This window comes from Somniosus microcephalus, unplaced genomic scaffold (genome assembly GCF_052327205.1).
Source record: "Somniosus microcephalus isolate GS21.2 unplaced genomic scaffold, FLI_Smic_1.0 unresolved_chr2, whole genome shotgun sequence".
NCBI classification, from domain to species: Eukaryota; Metazoa; Chordata; class Chondrichthyes; order Squaliformes; family Somniosidae; genus Somniosus; species Somniosus microcephalus.
The window spans coordinates 58,154,557-58,173,838 of NW_028225180.1; positions in this window are offsets into that span (position 1 = coordinate 58,154,557).

A 19,282-nucleotide genomic window follows, 5' to 3' on the forward strand; every position below is an offset into this window, starting at 1 on the left:
CATGCTTACCTTCAGTGACTGGTGCACAAGGACACCCAGGTCTCGTTGCTTTTCCCTTCTCCCAATCTATTGCCGTTCAGATAATAATCTGCCTTCCTGTGTTGGCCACCAAAGTGGATAATCTCGCATTTATCCATATTATACTGCATTTTGCCATGCATCTGCCCAATCACCCAGCCTGTCCAAATCATACTGGAGCTTCTCGGCATCCTCCTCACAGCACACACGCCCACCCAGCTTTGTGTTGTCAGCAAACTTGGAGATATTACATCTAGTTCCCCCGACCAGATCATTAATATATATTTTGAATAGCTGGGGTCCTAGGACCGATCCCTGCGGTACCCCACTAGTCACTGCCTGCCACTCGAAAAAGACTCATTTATTCCAACTCTTTGCTTCCTCTCTGTCATCCAATTCTCTATCCAACTCAATACCTTGCCCCCAATCCCATGTGCCTTAACTTTACACGCTAATCTCTTATGCGGGACCTTATCAATATCCTTCTGAAAGTCCAAATACACCACATCCACTGGTTCTCCCTTATCTATTTTACCAGTTACATTCTCAAAAAAATTCCATTAGGTTAGTCAAGCACGGTTTACCTTTTGTAAATCCATGTTGAATTTGTCCAATCCTGTCACTCTTTTCCAAGTACATATTTTAGAATGAAATCTAGCATTTTCCCCACTACCGATGTCAGGCTCACCGGTCTATAATTCCCTGTTTTCTCTTTACCAACTTTTTTGAATAGTGGGGTAACATTAGCTACCCTCCAATCTATGGGATCTGTTCCAGAGTCTGTAGAATTTTGGAAGATGACCAGCAATGCATCTATTATTTCTAGGGCCACTTCCTTGAGTACCCTAGGATGTAGATTATCAGGCCCTGGGCATTTATTGGCCTTCAATCCCGTCAATTTTCCTAACACCATTTCCTTACAAATACTGATTTCTTTCAGTTCCTCCCTCTCTTTAGACCCTATTTTCCCCGACATCTCTGGGTGGTTATGTGTGTCTTTGTTTGTGAAGACAGGACACAAAGTAATATTTAGAGTCTTTCAGGAGTTCTGATAATAAGGTCGGCGCATCCTTAACAAAAGGGGCGCTCCTGGGTGCAACCTTGTTAAGACTTCGTTAATCAATAGTGAGCCTCCAGCTATTGTTCAGCTTCCAAACTGGCCAAACTGGTCATGAAAGTGCCAGTTCTCAGAATGCCCTGTTTTGGCCAGTCTTGGAAGCTGAACAATAGCTGGAGGCTCACTATTGATTAACGAAGTCTTAACAAGGTTACGCCCAGGAGCGCCCCTTTTGGGTGGGTGTCGATGACATCTCTAATATAGGGATGACTTTCTTTGAGAATTTGGTACTTTTTAACAAAGGAGTGGGGCGGGCCGTTAGTCGTCTCCCCACCCTACATTCGACTGCAGTCAAGCTTACTAGTGCCGAATGCGGGTGAGTGCTCTTGAATTAATAATTTGACTCGCTCATCTGGGTGAACTGGTGTCTCGTACCAGCAAGCCCTCTTAATCGCAAATACAGAGTGGGCATCCGATATTTCGACCAATTCACTACCTCCTGTCCCGATCCAAACACCCCTCTTGTTGTAATCAATCATTGTCCCATAGCCTTCCAAAAAATCGCTTCCCAATATGCCCATTCCATCAGGAGATATCAATAGTCAAATCAATCCCGTTCATGCACAAATTTATCATTTCTTCCTTAAAAGCGGAAGTTAACCTTCCATCAAAGCCTCGAAATGTCAAGCATCCCTTGCCCGCTGCAGCATGGCGTTCAGTGTGTAGGGTATGGATGATGGTAACTGATAAGCCGGTATCAATAAGCATGATTTGTTTTCGGCCGCCTGGTAGAACAACTTGCCTTTTGTCTCCACGGGCCTATTATCATCTCGTCTGGCTTCGAATACCTTTTATTGTCTCTTTTGTTCGATCGCAGCCTTGCCTTCGATCTATTTTATTTTCTTTCCAGTTTTGAGGAGGGGTTTCGACCCGAATCATCAACTCAAATTTCTCTCCACGGATGTTGCCTGACCTGCTGAGTTTTTCCTGCATTTTCTGTTGTTACTTCGCATGTGGGGGTGGATTTCCCCGAAAGGGAGGGTACCGTTGGCCCTGTTGTCGAGGTTTCCTACAATTTTTAGAATAATGCCCAGGTTTTCACAGTTGTAACAATGTCCTTCGAAGCTTACAGCGTAATATAATTAATAGGTGATAGATGTACACGTATCTCGCAGCCCTTGGTCTCTGGAACCTGTCAACACAGGTGACGTCATCTTCAAACTATTGCTTTGTCTTCGCAGCAGTTCTGTGTGAAGTTACTCTTTTAGTATCGGGGTTTTACCCCTTTCCTTATCAACAGTTCGTTTGGCCAGTGTCCATATATGGTTTTTAAAAAAAATGACCGTTTTCATAGTTTCGAATTGTAAAAATGCCATCTGTCACTCAGACTAAGGGTAGCATCTTGATTCCCCCTGGCTCAGTAACTTTTCCAATAACTCTACTCTATTGGAACTCCTCTTATCTCTTATATTAACTTCCATTGTACAAGCAGTATACGGTCTAATACTAAGGGGCCCATGTCAGAGCTGCCTCCCTTGCCTTGATGGTGTTCAAACTATCTCACTTTGATCTACCAAGTGGATACTTTAACTCCCAAGATCTCTTTTATTTTACACCATTTTTGCTAATTAACTTTCAAATATCTTTACAATTAGTTTTGTTAAGCGAACTCAATTTCCTACTTAGCATTATAATATGTTATTAGTACTATAATATGTTATATAACAATTTAAACTTATTCACAGCCTGTGGCTGTTTGTTCTCTGAGCTTCATCAAAATTGCTTTTTAACAGTCTTCATGGCTACATTCGAACAGTCTTTAGCATTTCATACTCAGAGAATCATGGGTAAGATTAGTTTGTCAATGGCTACACTTGAATTTATACATATATGATTCCCAAATACTGAGAATCTCTAATACCAGTCTTTCGTACACAGTACTCCAGGTGTATATTCCCTTGTATTCTAGTCCTCTCGGTATAAAAGACAGCTGTACCTGTCCATTATATTTTAATGATGATCTATGTACATGGGCCCCACTTTGGTATGAAGAATGGAAAAGCAGAATATTTTTAATAGGTGAGAGACCAGTAAAATGTTTTCATTCAGAGGAGTTTGTCTGCCCTTGCACACGAATCAAAGTACGTTAACATGGAGTTAGAGCAATAATTTCGGAAGGGCAATACTACGTTCGCCTTTATTGCAAGTGTGTTGGAGTGTAAGAGTAAGGAGGTCTTGCTGCAGTTATATAGGGCTTCGATGAGACCACACCAGGAGTACTGTGCACAGTTTTGGTCTCCTTACCTAAAGAAGGATAACCTTGCCTTAGAGGGGTGCAACTGTGGCAACATGACCAACGGGGAATTTCGGGGAATTTCCGGATGTCACTCGACCCACCTTCTCGGCAACTACCGCTAAACATGGTGTGGAGCACCACATTGCAACGACCGGCCCTCCGGTCTATGCTCGGGCTCGGTGGCTGGAACCCAGTAAACTCGAGGCCGCGAAAGCAGAGTTCGCCACCATGGAGTGGCTGGGGATTGTTCGCTGGTTGGATAGTCCCTGGTCTTCGCCACTTCATATCATCCCTAAGCCCAGCGGTGGTTGGCGACCCTGTGGCAATTATCAGTGCCTCAATGAGGTCACGATGCCCGACCGGTACCCAATACCATACAACCAAGATTTCTCTGCACATTGGGCGGGCAATTCGTTTTTTTCCAAAATCGACCTTGTCCGGGGTTACCATCAAGTGCCCATCCACCCCCAGGACATCCAGAAGATGGCGGTCATGACCCCGTTCAGACTGTTTGAATTCCTCCGAATGCCATTCGGGCTCAAGAATGCGGTGCAGGCATTCCAGCGCCTTATGGATTCAGTGCTGTGGGATCTTAAGTTCCTGTTTGTGTATCTCGATGACATCCTGGCCGCCAGTACTTCGAAAGAGGAACATCTCAGCCACCTGCGATCCTTTTTCGCTGCCTCCATCAGCATGGCCTCATAATTAACCCGGCCAAATGCCAATTCGGGCTGCGACCGATCGACTTTTTGGGCCACTGCATCACTGCAGAAGGAGCAGTGCCACTTCGGTCGAAGGTGGAGGCGATTGCTGCTTTTCCACACCTACAATCCATTAAAGCGCTCCAGGAGTTCCTCGGTATGGTAAATTTTTACCATCGGTTTGTTCCCCAGGCTGCGCAGCTTATGCGGCCACTCTATGAGGCACTCAGAGGGAAATCGGGGAATGAACCTGTGGTCTGGACACCAGAGATGGATTGCGCTTTTGTGGACACGAAAGATGCTCACACAAATGCAACAATGTTGGTGCACCTGCTGCCTAGCGCCACCATCGCGCTTACGACTGATGCTTCGGCCTACACCATAGGCACCATGCAGGAGCAATGGGTCGATGGGATGTGGCAACCGCTGGCGTTTTTTAGTCACCAATTGTGTCGTAACGAACTCAGCTACAGCACGTTCGACAGGGAGTTGTTGGCGTTATTTCTGGCCATCCGCCATTTTCGTTTTCTGTTGGAGGGATACCAATTCACCGCGTTTGTGGATCACAAGCCCCTGACGTTTGCTATGGCCAAGATGGTTGAGCCATGGTCGGCTCGACAGCAATGACAGCTCACCTTTATTTCTGAGTTCACCACCGACATCCTGTATGTGGCCGGCAAGGACAACGTGGTCGCCGATTGCCTCTCGCATGCGACGGTCCAGGCCATCCAGTTGGGACTTGATTATTCACTCATGGCTGCTGACCAAGCGGCTGATCCAGAAACGCAAGCTTTCCGTACCAACTCCTCCTGCCTTCAACCAGCGGATGTGCTTTACCACTCGGCTGGCACCTCCTCGCTCTGCGATGTCTCCTTGGGGGACCCCCGCCCGATCATTCCGCTGTCCTGGCGTAGGAACGTGTTCGATGCCATCCACAGGCTTGCGCACCCGGGCGTGCGGGCTTCACAAAAATTGCTGACGTCCAAGTTCGTCTGGAGGGGAATGGGAAAAGATGTCTGTGACTGGGCCAACACCTGCATCGTGTGCCAGAGGGCTAAGGTGCAGCGCCACGTCAAAGCTCCCATCGCCGTATTCGAGGTACGGGAGAAGCGTTTTGATCACGTCCATGTCGACCTCGTGGGCCCACTACTGCCTTCACAAGGTTTCACACATCTTCTAACCATGGTCGACCGTACTACCAGGTGGCCGGAGGCCATTCCTTTGATGTCCACCACCTCCGCGGATGTCGCCCGGGCTTTTCTTTCATCCTGGGTTGCACATTTCGGCATTCCGTCTGATATTTCGTCGGATCGCGGGCCGCAATTCTCGTCTGCTTTGTGGAATGCCGTAGCTTTGGGTTTGGGCACCAAGCTCCATCAGACCACGGCTTACCATCTGCAGGCCAATGGATTATGCGAACGTTTTCATCGGTCTTTGAAGGCGTCGCTGAGGGCCACCCTCCAGGGGACCGCATGGATGCACAAGCTGCCATGGGTGATGCTCAGGTTACGCACAGTGCCTAAGTAGGACCTGCAGGCATCAGCCGCCAAACTGGTTTATGGCCAGCCACTCCGGGTGCCCGGCGAGTTTCTTCCATCACCAACGCATCCTTGGTCGGTGGCCGAACAACTGGAGGCTCACCGGGCCACAGCACAATCTTTCCGGCCCATTCCGACGTCGCATCACGGGTTGCCCGCGTCCCACATTCCGCCGGAGCTTATGCGTGCTAAATTTGTTTTCTTCCGGCATGACGCCCACATAGTCCTCTCACGCCTCCATATACAGGCCCTTTCCAGGTACTGCAGGCGGGCACCAAGAATTTTATAGTGGACGTCGGGGGCAAGCCTGACCACATTTCCATGGACCACCTCAAGGCCGCACACCTGGACCTTGAGCAACCGGTTGAGGCAGCGCAGCCACCCCGTCGTGGGCGGCTGCCCGTGACCACCTGGCCTGACCTGGCTGTTCGGCAGACCAGCTCATCGTCTGACCAGCCCATTCCTATTCAGGAATATCGGTGTCGTTCGGACAGGCTTGTCCGACCTCCTCTGTGGTTGACTTTTGAGGTTAAAGACACTTCTGGGGGGGCGCATGAGGCAAAGCCACCAACGGACTCCTGTATAAATGTATAACTGCCTTCAACAGAGTGCTACAGCACCTATGTTTGTTTACTGTATGTAAATAGCCATTCTGGATAAGCCCCAGAATCGGCGAGATGACGTCATGACGTTGGTCACGTGACACCCCGGACGGCAGGAAACGTGATGACGTCATGACGTCAGAGAGTGGGCGGTTCCCATCTCAGACCTCGTGAAACCAGCACCAGAAAAGACCTATTGATTATTTCTCCTGCATGCTATTGTTTGTTCTCTAATTTCTATTAAACTTCGTTTTATTATCGGAGTGACTCGACCTCAGTGCTTCAGTTAGGGATCATACAATTCCTACACAACAAACCCTCACTAGATTGACTCCTGGGATGAGAGGGCTGTCCACTGAGGAGACACTGATTGGAATTGGACTGTCTTTTCTGGAGCTTAGAAGAATGTGAGGTTATCTTATTGTGACGCCAAATTCAAAGCGTGTAGAAGCTGAGAGACTGTTTCCCCTGGCTAGGGAGTGTAGAACTATGGCTCATAGTCTCATGATAAGGGGTCGGTCATTTAGGACTGAGAGGAGACATTTCTTCACTCAGAGTGTTGTGAATCTTTGGAATTGTCTACCCCAGGGGGTTGTGAATGTCCATTCAATTAGTTTATTCAAGTTTGAGACCGGTAAACTTTGGGGCACTAAAGGGATCATGGGATATGGGGATCGGGTGGGAAATTGGAGGTGGTGTAGAAGTTCAGTCATAAACTTGCTGAATGGTGGAGCAGGCTCGAGGGGACATATGGCCTTCTCCTGCTCCTAATTCCTATGTTCTTATATAAGAGATGAACAATATGCATTGCCTGAATGGTAGTGGAAGCGGCTTCAATAGTTACTTTCAAACGGGAATTTGATGTATATTGGAAGGGGTAAATAGCAGGGCTATGGCGAAAAGGCAGGGAAGGGAGACTTATTGGATAGCACATTCAAAGAGCAGGCACAGCGATGGTGGGCAGAATTGTCTCCTTCTGTTCTGTAATGTTGTATGATTTATTGCACCATTCTCACATTTCTCTTTATTCTGTTTAACTATTAGTTGCTTTTTTCAGGTAAAGCCCTTAGTTTCACATGCCTTGTTGTATTAAAGTAAGCGAGGTCAGTCGTGAACTGAGCTTATACTACACGGCAACAATCAGTCTTCCTGCTGAATCTCCCACTGTATAATGGAAATCCATTCTACACTGGTGTTGGAGGCATCAGATTGCAATAGATCAGACTTTGGGGTATCGGTGTTTGAGAGGTGTTGTCCTGATCAGTAGGCTTATTTGGAGTCTGAAAAGGAAAACGGAATTGATGTCTAAATAATAAATAAATAAACAAATAATTAATTATACGAATAAACAAACTGACATAAGTGATGATAATTTCCTCCGTGCCAGGTGTTATATTCCTCAGGAGCAAAGTATTGCAGGGTACGTAATGATATTTCTCATTGCAAGACTCTGGGAAGTGAACACCAAATTCTGAATTGATTGAATTGCTATAGTGTGCCACCCTTGGCTCAGTTGATAGCTCGCTCGCCTCTGAGTCCGAATGTTATTGGTTCATAATCCCACTCCAGAGACTTCAGCAGCAAAATGTAAGATGACACTCCTGGTGCGGCATTCAGGAAGCAATGCATTGTCACGGGTGTGATCTTTCAGATGAGACGTTAAACTGAGGCCGAATCTGCTCTCTCAGGAGAATGCAATAGATTCCATGGCACTATTTATAAGTAAGGAAGGGGAGTTCTCCCGCGTTTCCGGGACAAATATGTATCTCTGAAACACTGCCATAAAATAATCAGGTATCCGGCTCATTTATAAAATTGTTGTTTATGGGACCTTGCTGTGCACTAATTGACTACCGAGTTTCCAGCATTACAACCATAACTACAGTTTAAAAGTGTTTCTTTGATGTCAAGCACTTCGGGACGTTCCGGGGCCGTGATCGGCACTATATAAATGCAAGAGCGGAGAAATTCATCTCGAAAGGGGGCCCAATCGGGTGGATCGGATCGGCCGCCCTTTTTGTGCACCCACCCATGAAGAATTTCTCAGCCAAGCTCTTTCTTTCTAAGCAGCTCAACTGGAAATATTGATTGGCACTGTGGCCTTGAAACTACCAACTTTATTGAATTGTATTTTAGAATTGTTCCACAACACCTTGCATCCGAAAATGGAAACGACGATTGATACTGCCAGCTCCAACAGCACCAGGAGGATGAGAACGAGTACGAGGCCGAAACGGTATCTCTGTGGATCAGTTGTAAGAATATGTTAAGACAATCAGAACTAACACTGTTGCTTGCAAGGAGAATGATGCTACTCCCAGGGGCAACACAATTGAAGGAGAAACTCAAATTGAAATTTAGGCTTAGAAGTGACAAATTGGGGCCAATGAAGAACATTTGTAGTGAAGTTGGTCTTCGCCATCGGACGCCCATTGTACTCTCATCCCGATTTCCTTTCCAATTGAGTTCAATGGAGCAGAATATCAGTCGCTTTGCTGCAAATCAATTTCCACCCCCTTGTTCAATACTAGGCGACCAGCCACAGGGAGTCAAGAATAATTCTTCAGAAGTTCGATGGCGGGGGATGGAAATATTGGACTATGATGTGACTCATAGAACCATACAGCACAGAAGGTGGCCGTTCGGCCTATCGTGCCTGTGTCGGCTCTTTGAAGGAGCTGTGCAATTTCTCCCACTCCCCTTTGCTCTTTCCCCATAGACCTGCAATTAATCCTTTCCAAGTATTTATCCAATTCCATTTTGAAAGTTACTTTTAAACCTGCTTCCACTGCCCTTTCAGGCAATTCAAGCAAGCTGCTTTGGCAATTCTGAAGGAAAATGTGTAACAGACTGATAAGGTGGGGTTCTTTTATCTAGAATAGAGAAGGCTGAGAGGTGACCTAATAGAGGTCTTTAAAATTAAGGTAGGTTAGGCGTAGCGATGTTTCCACATGTAGAGGTGTCCAAAACTAGGGACCATCAATATAACTTAGTCATGAATAAATTCAACAAATAATTCAGCAGGATCTTTTTAACCAAGGAGTGGTGACAATGTGGAACTCACTACCACATGGAGATGTTGTGGTGCATATTATAGATGTATTTAAGTGGAAGTGAGATAAACACATGAGGGTGAATGAAAATCTGACTTTGTTGATAGGGTTAGATGAAGTAAGGTGAGAGGAGGCCCGTGCGGACCATAAGCACTATATAGATCTGCTGGGACACATTTACCTCTTTCTGTGCTGTATATTTTCTATAAAAAAATAGAGCACATGCAAATGGAGTCTTGGTTGATTTAACGATGTTAGTCACGTATTAAGATTACAATTCTGTACTTACATCCAAAGTAATGGACCAAGAATTGCAGACACTTCCAGAAGGGCAGAGAACGCTTCTGGTCCAAATCTGTGAGTCAATGGAAAGCTGGACCAGACCCGCTATGGCAATAAGGGCACTGATCATATTCAGCATCAGATACGCTGCCAACTTCAAAGAATATGCAATCGTTTATTCAGATATATGTAGTTGGTTGTATTTTCACAACACTCGCAACAATGTTTGCAAAAATTGTCATTCAAAGCATCTGCCTAAAGATAGGAAAGAGTTTGAAATTCCATCCAATGCGAATTTTACAAAATTAAGAAATACATTTTATTTTTCGGAATGGCATTTGACCCAGCAGAGTAGGACATATGGTTAGCATAAAGCATAAACAATGGAACTGACAATTGTTCAATCTAATTTCTAGGAACCAACTTTAGGAGGGGTCTCAAGACCTTGGTGAGGGAGCAGAGGAGATTTACCAGAATGGTGCAAGGGATGAGGGAATTCAGTTATGTGTAGACACCAGAGAAGCTGGGATTGTTCTCCTCAGAATAGATGGGTTATGGGTAGATGTAATAGTTATGTTAGAAATTATGAGTTGTTTTGAGTAGCTAGGGAGAGACTGTTTCCACTGGTATAAGGGTGGTAACCAGAGAGCACATATTTAAGACAATTGGTTACAATCTGGAATGCACTGCCTGAAAGGATGATGGAAACAGAGTCAATAGTAACTTTCAAAAGGGAATTCTATATATACCTAAAGAGGAACAAAACTACACAGCTAAATGGGGAAAGAGCAGGGGGAATTGGACTAATTGGATAGCTCTTTCAAAGAGCCAGCACTGGCGCGATGGGCAGAATGGCCTCCTCCTGTGCATATGGTTCTGTAATTCTAATTTGCAGGTGAAAGGGTTTTTTAGGGAGTAAATATGTAGTGTGAGTTTTGAAAACTATATTGACCAATAAAATGAACAGATAATATAATAATTACATGGCGGAATATTTACTAGATAACCTTTAATGCAATCTAGGAAGCAATTAGAACAAACGTTTAGAAATACAACTACTGCTACTGAGCAAAACACAGTCGGATTGATCCTGACATTGTGCGATAGTATAAAACTGTGGTAGCGAGTCGGTAATAAAGTTTTCATTTCTCTCCATTTTTATTTCCATTCAAGTCCTCTGAAGATATATATTACTTAGAATTACATGAATTTTACACCACACCAACAGGCCATTCGGGCCAACTGGCCCATGTCGATGATCCTGCTCCACAGAGGCCTCTCGCAACATAATTCCTCTCACCCTATCCTTCTTTTCCTTTCTCCCTCATGTACTTGTACAGCTTCCCGTTAAAAGCATCCATTGTAGAATTGTATAAATACTTGAATGGCTATGGAGTAAGAACAGGGGAGTGGGATTAATCGGATAGCTCTAACAAAGAGCAACCACAGGCACACTGGACCGAATGGCCCTCTTCTGTGCTGTATCATTCGATGCTTCAATGATTCTATGATGTTCACCTCAATCACTCCATGTGGTAACACATAACATTACATTAGTGACTACTCTTCAAAAGCACTTCATTGGCCTTGAAGCGCTTTAGGACGTTCTGGGGTATTAAAAGGCGCTACATAAATGCAATTCTTTCTCTCCACTCTCTGAGTAAAGAAGCTTCTCATTAATTCGTTATTGGATTTAGTAGTGACTGTCTTATATTTAAGACCTTAATTTTCGTGGACCCCCCTTCCCCCCACACACAAGTGGAATCATGTTCTCTATGTCTACCATAAATTCAATTCATCTCACATTTTTCTCTTTTCAAGTGAAAATATCTTCAGCCTTCTCGGTCTTTTCTGATAGTTGGAACCATTCTTTTCTGCCATCATACTTGTAAATTCGTTGTATTTGTTACTTTCTGTAGTGCCTCTATAACCCTTTTGTAATACGGAGATCAGAACATTGCACAATACTCTAAGTGCAGTTTAACCAAGGTTTTCTATCAGTTTAATATAAACTCTCTGCTTTTGAGTTGTATTCCTCTAGAAATGTCAAAAGGAAGAAAGGTAAAATGTGCTGCAGATTCGCACAAAGTCAAATTTTAAAATTCGACAATCGTGTAAAACAGGTGATGTCGATTTAACTGCCCATTTATCAACCGCATCCCATTTTCCATTCCATTGCAGTCAACGGAAATATAAATAGGGGGAGATGTATGATGGTCTACTGACTGACTACCACTACTTTCACACTAACACACAATGTCAAGATCCACCCTCATTATATGTGCTACTAGTTGTCTCAACAATCCCAGTTGATGGTTACTTTGCTACTATGCACTTAATCAGCCCAGTAACCAGAATGTCAAGATGAAACATTACTCCTTGCAATGGAGAGTTTTGTTGAAGTGGAAAGCCATTATGGAGATACTTACAAGGATTGCAGATGTTGTCTTTTCCAGAACACACCATATACACCTACAAATTATAAACTGAAAAAAATGCGACACATCAACTTCTCATGATAAACCCTGTCTATAATTATAACAAGGCTCTAAAACTATGAAACATTTATTTCTGTTTCAACGTTCACAGGCTATGATTAATGGTGTCCCCAAGGGATCTGTACTGAGGCCTCAGCTTTTCACTATATCTATCAATGCCTTAGGTGAAGGAATAGATAACCAAGTATACAAGTGTACTGTCGAAACCAAGTTAGGTGGCACATTAAATTTTGGAGATGGGGGAAAATGTTTTACAGGGGCATTGATAAATTAAGTGAGTGGACAAAATTGTGGCAGATTGAGTTTAATATGGAAATGAGAAAATGGATCAGTGTATTTTGTAAATGGTGAGAAGGTTTGCATTGTGGAGGAGAGGAGAGATTTAGGGCACCGCATATTGAAATCAGGACAATCAGGTACAGCATTTACATAATAATTTACATAAATGATTTGGCCTCAGGAATCGGAAGAACAATTTCAAAATTTCTGGAGTAAATCCAATTGGGGGATATACTTAATACTGAGGAAAGCTGCGTCAAAATACAAGAAGACATTACTAAGCTTGCAGATTGGGCGGGCAGCTGGCAAATTAATTTAAATATAGATAATTGTGAGTTGGTACATCTTGGTAGGAGGTATACGGAGGCCATACACTGATTCAAAAATAAGAGTCTGAATGGGACCGAGAATCAAAGAGATCTAGGGGTACTGGTTCATAAACCATTAAAAGTAGAGATGCTGGTTAAGAAGGCTATTAAAATGCAAACAGAGTGGGTTTCATTTCCAGAGTAATAAAACTGTGTTTCTTTTCTAGAGGAATAGAATTGAAAAGAACGGCGTGTATGTTGAACTTATATAGAACCTCGTAGAACACTGTGGAGTGTCCCGGGCTCCATACTACATAAAGGCTATAACGGCTCTGGAGAAAGTGCAATAAAGATGTACAAGATTAATACCAGAACTGACAGTATATAACTCTCAGGAAAGACTGAACAGACTGGGTCTCTTTTCGTTACAGAAGTGACGGCTGAGTGGTGACCTATTGGTGTCTTTAAAATTAACAAGGGTTTTGATAGGGTAGACGTCGAGAAGATTTGAGGAGTCAGATGCTAGTGTCATAAATAAAAGACAGTCACCAATAAATCCATAAGGAATTCAGGAGAATCTTATATACCCACAGAGTGGTTAGAATGTCGAACTTATTACTGTTTAGGCGATCAGCATTGATGCATTTAAGGGAACGCTAGATCAATTGATGAAGGAGAATGGAATAGGAATAGGCTAATAGGGTTACATTAATAAGGGTGGGAGGAGGCTCTTGCTGAGCATAAACACCGACACAGACCAGTAGGGCCAAATTGCCTGTTTCTCTTCTGTAATTCTATGTAATATGGGCCTCTATGAAAAAAATACTTCTTGATACTTTATGTAATGTAAGCTTTTCTCTCAAGGGAGCCGGAATACAAAGAGATGCGAGTTATGCTACTGTTTAAATGTCTGGGCAGACCCAAACTGAAGTACGGCACACAGTTCTGGGCACCGCACCTCTGGAAGGATATTTTGGTCTTGGATGGGTTGCAGCGCAGAATCATCGGAATTCTACCTGGGCGTAAAGTGTGTAACTTATTAGGAGAGTTCGCATAGACAAGTCTTGTAATCGCTTGAATGTAAAAGATGAAGAGGTGATCTGATTGAGGTGTATAGAAGGATTTAAGCATTTGATGGGCTAGATAGAGAGGCACTAATTTCCTCCGGTGGGGAAGTCCAGAATTAGGGGGCACAGCCTTCAGATTAGAAATGTACAGTTCCAGGGTTGATGTAAGGAAACACTTCTTCACACAAAGGACAATGACAATCTGGAACTCTCCCATCCAAGCATCTGTCGGGGTTAGGTCGAATGACATTTTCAAGACTGAGAAAGCTACATTATTGCTGGGTATTAATGGATATAATAAATCAAGGCAGGTAAATTGAGTTGAGGTAAATATCAACCATTTGAAAAGCGAAACAGGCTGGAGGTGTTGAATCGCCTCCCTTTGTCTTTGTGCTGCCCAACCATCAAACCTCGGACAAAAAACAATAAACAATAAGCGATCTCTATACAACCAAAGAATTTAAATAAATCGACATGTAGAATTTATAGTTTCTGACTTCACCGTCGGAACTCTCGTTAGTCTGACATTCCATCTGTTCGCTATTTTAACAGAAACATTAATTGTTTTAAAAATATAGTTCACCCTTCGGATGACATAACGATCAGCAGAATATTATAGCAAGCCTTCAGTGCAAAAAAGGGCAAAGAAATACACCCGTCTCATCTATTCAATTCCAAGCAGAGTGAAATTCCTCCAACCGTGTTCTACTAAGGACATTGAATGGAAACTCACTGACAGGCCGCTCCGCCAGTGCGTTCTGTATCCTCCTTGTTCCAATATCGGACTCCGAATTAATGGCGTCCAGAATAGTATTAAACATATTCCCAACATAATTTGAGTGACCTAAAAGAGAATAATATCGTACTGTGCAAAATAAAGGTAAACTATATAAAATAATAATCCAACATGTCAGTGTGCGTGTGCGAGAGAGGGAGAGGGGCTGGCTAAAAGAGCGAGAGATCAAGAATCGAGACAAATAAAACTTCCATGAAAAGTGATTGTGATCACTGGGTAAGGGATACTGTAACATAGTGGTTATTTTAATAAACTAGTAATCCAGAGTCATGGGCTAATGATCCATGACATGAGTTCAAAATCTCACCATTGCAGCTGGGGAATTTAAGCTTAGTAAAATACATAAATCTGGAGGAAAAACGAGTTTCAGTAATGGTGACCATTGAAACTACCGGATTGCTGTAAAAACCCATCTAGTTCACTAATGACCTTTAGGAAAGGAAACCTGCAGTCCTTAGCCGGTGTGGCCAATATGTGACTCCAGACCCACAGCAATCTGGATGATATTAATTGCCCTCTGCAGTGGTCTAGCGAGCCACTCAGTTGTATCAAATTGTTCGTGCAGCGGATCAAGAAAGTGGTTCACCACCACCTGTTCAAGCGCAATTCGGGATGGGCAATAATGCTGACCATGCCAACGACGCCCAAATCCCGTGAACAAATAACGAAAAAGAAAAAAGAAAGACCTACACACTTGGGCGAACCCACACCGTCCACCTCCAGCGCACCGTGGAAGCAGTGCATACCATGTACAAGATGTACTGCAGTAGCTCATCGAGGCTTCTTCGACAGCAGCTCTCAAACCGGGATCTCCACCAGAAGGACAAGAGCAGAAGGGTTATGGATAAACAATCATTGCTAAGTCCCTCTCCAAGTCAACCAGCAACCCGACTTGGAAATATATCGCCACTCATGCATAGCCGCTGTATCCTGGAACTCCCTACCGAGCAACATCGTGGAAGTAACTTCACCACATGGAATGCAGAGGGTCAAGAAGATGGTCCACCTACTAAAGGGCAACTAGAGATGGGCAATCCAGCGATGCCCATATCCCGAGACTGACTCTGAAAACTCAAAAATGCACTCATGAAAATATTTCCCAGTTAACATCCCTAGCGAAATCGTACATGATCCAGCGTCGGCGGGAATCTCGAGTGGCAGAGCGGGGGGTATAAAAGCCCCAGAGACCAGGTAAAGTCTCACAGCGTCGGCGGGAATCTCGAGCGGCAGAACGGGGCTATAAAAGTCCCAGAGACCAGGTAAGGCCTCAGTGCGTCGGCGGGAATCCTGAGCGGCAGAGCGGGGCTATAAAAGGCCCAGAGACCAGGTAAGGTTTACCAGTCTCCAGTCTGGAAGGAGAGAGGTAAAAAGTAATCCAAGTGTGACGTCACCAGAAAGCGGGTAAGTGATTGGTTGGTAAGTATTTCTCCCTTTTAAGCTTAAATCGCTTTGGTTTATAGTTTCTAAGGTGTGATATTCACCATCTAGAATCGGGGCAGAGGATATTTAAGAATAATATTAATAAATTTAATTAATTACATAGAATGGGAGATCAGGTGATGTGTTGCTGCTGCAATATGTGGCAGCTGGTGGACACCATTGATGCTCACGGTGATCACATTTGCAGTAAGTGTTGGCTGCTCGAGGAACTCCGGCTCCATGTTGAAGAGCTGGAGTCCGAGCTTCAAACACTGAGACACATCAGGGAGGGGGAGAGTTACCTGGACTCTGTGTATCACGAGGTAGTCACACCAATTAGATTAATTAATTCAGATGTAGTCCGTGGCCAGGGTCAGGATGGTGTGACTAGAAGTGAGGCAGGTACGGGGATCCAGGAGGTAGTGTTGGAGGAGCCGCAGCCCTTGCACTTGTCCAACAGGTTCGAGGCTCTTACTCCCTGTGGGGACAGGAGCAGGGACTGCAGGGAGGATGAGCAACCTGGCCACAGCACCGTGGAGCAGGGGGCCATTCAAGTGGGGGGAGTTAAAAGAAATGTTGTAGTGGTAGGGGATGGTATCGTTAGGGGGATAGATAGAGTTCTTTGCAGCCGAGAGCGAGAGTCCCGAAGGCTGTGTTGCCTGCCCGGTGCCAGGGTTAAGGACATCTCCTCTGGACTGGAGAGAAACTTGGAGTGGGAGGGGAAGGATCCAGTTGTCGTGGTCCATGTTGGTACCAACGACATAGATAGGACAAGGAAGGAGGTTCTGCTGAGGGAGTTTGAGCAGCTAGGGGCCAAATTAAAAAGCAGAACCACAAGGGTAATAATCTCTGGATTATTACCTGAGCCACGAGCGAATTTGGCTGGGACTAATAAAATTAGAGAGTTAAATGCGTGGCTCAAAGACTGTTGTGGGAGAAATGGGTTTTGCTTCCTGGGACACTGGCACCAGTACTGGGGCAGGAGGGAGCTGTTCCATTGGGATTGGCTTCACTTGGCTAGTGCTGGGACTAGAGTCCTGGCGGATCATATAACCAGGGCTGTAGAGAGGGCTTTAAACTAACTAGTGGGGGGGAGGTTCCTAGAGAGCAAATAATATAAATGACAACAGAGAAGGTCATAGACTTAGGTAGCAGTGGGGAAATTAAAAACCAGAGCGTGTCAGGAAGGGGCAGACGGTATGGAGTAAAAGGTAAAGTAATAAAAAGGGCAAAAGCAGGAAGTAAGTGGCACAAAACATCTTTGAAAGTTCTCTATCTGAATGCATGTAGCATTCGTAACAAAATAGACAAATTAATGGCACAAATAACTACATATGGGTAAGATCTTGTGGCCATTACAGAAAAATGGCTGCAGGGTGACAATGCCTGGGAATTAAACAGACCAGTTTATTTAACGATCAGGAAGGACAGGCAGGAAGAAAGGGGAGGTGGGGTGGCTATGTTAATAAAGGAAGGAATCACTGTAATACAGATAAATGATATTTGGTCAAAAGATCAGGATAATGAAACAGTTTGGGTGGAGGTAAGGAATAATAAGGGGAAAAAAACACTAGTGGGCGTAGTCTATAGGCCTCCGAACAGTGGCAACTCTGTTGGACGGAGTATCAATCAGGAAATAGTTGAGGCTTGTAATAAGGGAACATCTATAATTATGGGGGATTTTAACTATCATATTAATTGGACAAATCAAATTAGGCAGGGCTGCCTTGAGGATGAGTTCATTGAGTGTATTAGGGTGGGTTTCTTGAGCAGTATGTAACTGAACCGACCAGGGGGCAAGCAACCTTAGATCTGGTCCTGTGTAACGAGATGGGATTAATTAAAAATGTCCTAGTAAAGGATCCCCTTGGAATGAGTGACCATAACATGGTTGAATTCCATATTCAACTAGAGGGTGAGAAGGTTGGATCTCAAACAAGCATACTAAGCTTGAATAAAGGAAACTATGAAGGTATGAGAGCGGAATTGAGTGGAGTGGATTGGGAAAATAAATTAAAGGTTAAGACGATACATGATCAGTGGTGTACATTTAAGGAGTTATTTTACAACTTCCAAAAAAAATATATTCCACTGAGAAGAAAAGGGTGTAAAAGAAAAGACAGCCATCCGTGGCTAAGTAAAGAAATTAAGGATAGTATTCGACTAAAAACAAGGGCATATAAGGTAGCCAAATCTAGTGGGAGGATAGAGGATTGGGAAAACTTTAAAAGACAGCAACAAATAACAAAAAGATTGATTAAGAAAGGGAAGATAGATTATGAAAGTAAATTAGCAAAAAATATAAAAACAGATAGTAAGAGTTTTTATAGTTATATAAAAAGAAAAAGGGTGGCTAAAGTAAATGTTGGTCCCTTAGAGGATGAGACCGGGAAATTAATGGTGGTAAATATGGAGACGGCAAAAACACTGAATGAGTATTTTGTATCAGTCTTTACAGTAGAGGACACTAAGAATATCCCAACACTGGACAAACAGGGGGCTAAAGGGGGGGGGGGAGGAGCTAAACACGATCAAAATCACGAAGGAAGTGGTACTCGGTAAAATAATGGGACTCAAGGCGAATAAATCACCTGGACCTGATGGCTTACATCCTAGGGTCTTGAGGGAAGTGGCGGTAGGGATTGTGGATGCATTGGTAATAATTTTCCAAAACTCCCTGGACTTGGCAAAGGTCCCGGCAGACTGGAAAACTGCTAATGTGACACCCTTATTTAAAAAGGGCAGTAGACAGAAGGCTGGAAACTATAGAGCGGTTAGCCTAACATCTGTGGTAGGTAAAATTTTGGAGTCCATTATTAAGGAGACAGTAACAGGACATTTGGATAATCATAATTTAATAGGACAAAGTCAGCATGGTTTTATGAAGGGGAAGTCATGTTTGACAAATTTGCTGGAGTTCTTTGAGGAAGTAACATATAGGGTGGATAAAGGGGAACCAGTGGACATAGTGTATTTAGACTTCCAAAAGGCATTTGACAAGGTGTCACACAAAAGATTATTGCTTAAGATAAAAAATCACGGGATTGGGGGTAATATTCTGGCATGGATAGAGGATTGGCTATCTAACAGAAGGCAGAGAGTTGGGATAAATGGTTCATTCTCAGACTGGCAATCAGTAACTAGTGGTGTTCCGCAGGGGTCTGTGCTGGGTCCCCAACTCTTTACAATCTATATTAACGATTTGGAGGAGGGGACTGAGTGTAACATATCAAAGTTTGCAGATGATACTAAGATGGGAGGGAAAGTAGTGAGTGAGGAGGACATAAAAAACCTGCAAGGGGACATAGACAGGTTAAGTAAGTGGGCAGAGATTTGGCAGATGGAATACAATACTGGAAAGTGTGAGG